Genomic DNA, 3,414 nt, shown 5'->3' with positions numbered 1-3,414 from the left:
AGTCCGGAGACTCCAGCGAGGGTTCCCAGTCCGGAGACTCCAACGAGGGTTCCCAGTCCGGAGACTCAGCGACGGTCGGCAGTCCGGACACTCCAGCGAGGGTTCCCAGTCCGGAGACTCCAGCGAGGGTTCCCAGTCCGGAGACTCCAGCGAGGGTTCCCAGTCCGGAGACTCCAGCGAGGGTTCCCAGTCCGGAGACTCCAGCGAGGGTTCCCAGTCCGGAGACTCCAGCGAGGGTTCCCAGTCCGGAGACTCCAGCGAGGGTTCCCAGTCCGGAGACTCCAGCGAGGGTTCCCAGTCCGGAGACTCCAGCGAGGGTTCCCAGTCCGGAGACTCCAGCGAGGGTTCCCAGTCCGGAGACTCCAGCGAGGTTCCCAGTCCGGAGACTCCAGCGAGGGTTCCCAGTCCGGAGACTCAGCGAGGGTTCCCAGTCCGGAGACTCCAGCGACGGTTCCCAGTCCGGAGACTCCAACGAGGGTTCCCAGTCGGAAACTACAGCGAGGGTTCCCAGTCCGGAGACTCCAGCGAGGGTTCCCAGTCCGGAGAATCCAGCGAGGGTTCCCATTCCGGAGACTCCAGCGAGGGTTCCCAGTCTGGAGACTCCAGCGAGGGTTCCCAGTCCGGAGACTCCAGCGAGGGTTCCCAGTCCGGAGCCTTCAGCGAGGGTTCCCAGTCCAGAGCCTCTGGCGATGATCTACAGTCCGGAGATCCCGGTGACGATCCCTGCACCAGAGGCGTCACCGAAGTGGGGTAGCCTCAAGCGGAGCTGGGTCTGCGTCCCGCACCGGAGCCTCCACCGAGAGTAGATGCCCACCCGGACCCTAAACCCTTCAGGTTTACGGCCGGAGTCTGGGGGGGGGGGGGGCTGTCACACCCTGACCTTAGAGATCCTTATTATTCTCTATGTTTGGTTAGGTCAGGGTGTGACTTAGGTGAGAAAATCTATGTTTTCTATTTCTTTGTGTTTTTGGCTGAGTATGGTTCCCAATCAGAGGCAGCTGTCTATCGTTGTCTCTGATTGGGGATCATATATAGGTTGTAATTTTCCTTTTGGGTTTTGTGGGATCTTGTTTTCTGTATAGTTTATTTTGCCTTACAGAACTGTGCGCTTTCGTTTTTGTCGTTATTTTGCTTTTGGTGTCATCAATAAAAAGAACGATGTATGCCTACCACGCTGCACCTTGGTCCGGTCATTCCACAAACGAGAGCCGTAATATATAGGCTTTATCAGATATTGTTTCTTCTTTCTTTGCATAGGAAAAATGTGGTCTTTTATAAGCACATTTCATGCAATTCTACTACACTTTATATGACTGGAGACATTAGCAGAATATTTTTTAACGGGGTAGACTACTCTACTGACACTGACAAACAGATCAATAAAACTATGTTCTCCATATAATAGGCCTAAGAGAAGAGGGGAACTCCAATACAATATGACTTCCATCTAAACTGGACGAGAAAATGATTGTCTATTATAGCACATTTTTTAGTAGCACTCACCCATCAATGATAAATAGTGAATGTGAACATTGCTCACTCACCGGGGATGTTGCATGGAGATATTGCAGATGCTCTCCGCTGATGTCAATAAAATAGGCTATACTGTTGAGCACTCAATTTAGTTGAGAAACAAAAATGTATTTTCTTTATAGCAATAACCATTTGCTTTCCAAACTATGTTTTCCTGCTATTTGAAATAGTGTGATATGCCTAGTTTGGCATTTTTACATTTCACAGACAGTTGCAACTCAATAATAATCTGCCCAAATTGCACGTTTTGCATTTCCTTCCACTGTAGGCAATGTATATAAAAAAGTGTTTAAAAGTGTTTAAAAGCTAATGACCCTCTATGGCCAAATGATGCTTTAGTAGACTATTTTGAATGATTTTAGGTATTTCTATATAGACAGGAGTAGGCTTATTTGGCTATATCATTTTGGCAATTTAATTGAATTGAATTTAGGGAAAGCTTCCCCGAGCCTTATAGGCCACATAACCTCCATTCGGTATTTGAGTGCAGGCTACAGATTACGTTTTATTTTATATTAAATATTTTATTTGAATGTTTAAAATGTGGATGTTCTAAAGGTCTGCATTAGTGGCTTGTAGGCTATTGGTGGAAGTCTGGAGAAGCTAAACATTTTTATGTTCATTCATTGTTAATTACCATAAGACCGGCAGTTATTTGCATGACAATCACCTGCTGACAAATTTCATGATGCCATAGCCCTAGGTGTCACTGGTGCCACTAACTATTGGTGGCACCATCCAATCATGTGGTCAGATCCAAATCATGAGTAATCATTTTGTAAAATAGCCTAATTCCCAGTTGAATAAATAGACTTCTGAGGTATTTAAGAAATAAGTTGTTTCATTTAACATCCAAGCAGGAATGAAGGCATGATTCAGGATATTTTGATGTGCAACCTAATCCAGTGATTGTCATAAATTTTGGGTTGACTATATAGCATCTGAACTGTTTGGCCTACAAACCGTTTGAATGGTAATGTGGTGAGAAGGTGACAACGGCTGGTGCGATTATTCGCAAATGGAAGAAACACAAAAGAACTGTCAATCTCCCACGGCCTGGGGCTCCATGCAAGATCTCACCTCGTGGAGTTGCAATGATCATGAGAACGGTGAGGAATCAGCCCAGAACTACACGGGAGGATCAAAGGTCAATGATCTCAAGGCAGCTGGGACCATAGTCACCAAGAAAACAATTGGTAACACATTACGCCGTGAAGGACTGAAATCCTGCAGCGCCCGCAAGGTCCCCCTGCTCAGGAATGCACGAGAGGGGCCTCTCATCTTTTAAAGTGGGAGAACTTGCACAATTGGTGGCTGACTAAATACTTTTTTTGCCCCACTGTACATGACCGTCTGAAGTTTGCCAATGAACATCTGAATGATTCAGAGGACAACTGGGTGAAAGTGTTGTGGTCAGATGAGACCAAAATGGAGCTCTTTGGCATCAACTCAACTCGCCGTGTTTGGAGGAGGAGGAATGCTGCCCCAAGAACACCATCCCCACCGTCAAACATGGAGGTGGAAACATTATGCTTTGGGGGTGTTTTTCTGCTAAGGGAACAGGACAACTTCACCGCATCAAAGGGACGATGGACGGGGCCATGTACCGTCAAATCTTGGGTGAGATCCTCCTTCCCTCAGCCAGGGCATTGAAAATGGGTCGTAGATGGGTATTCCACCATGACAATGACCCAAACACACAGCCAAGGCAACAAAGGAGTGGCTCAAGAAAAAGCACATTAAGGTCCTGGAGTGGCCTAGCCAGTCTCCAGACCTTAATCCCATAGAAACTCTGTGGAGGGAGCTGAAGGTTTGAGTTGTCAAACGTCAGCCTCGAAACCTTAATGACTTGGAGAAGATCTGCATAGAGGAGTGGGACAG

The sequence above is a fragment of the Oncorhynchus masou genome, chromosome 8, assembly GCF_036934945.1.
Source record: "Oncorhynchus masou masou isolate Uvic2021 chromosome 8, UVic_Omas_1.1, whole genome shotgun sequence".
NCBI lineage: Eukaryota > Metazoa > Chordata > Actinopteri > Salmoniformes > Salmonidae > Oncorhynchus > Oncorhynchus masou.
This window is presented reverse-complemented; position numbering follows the sequence as displayed.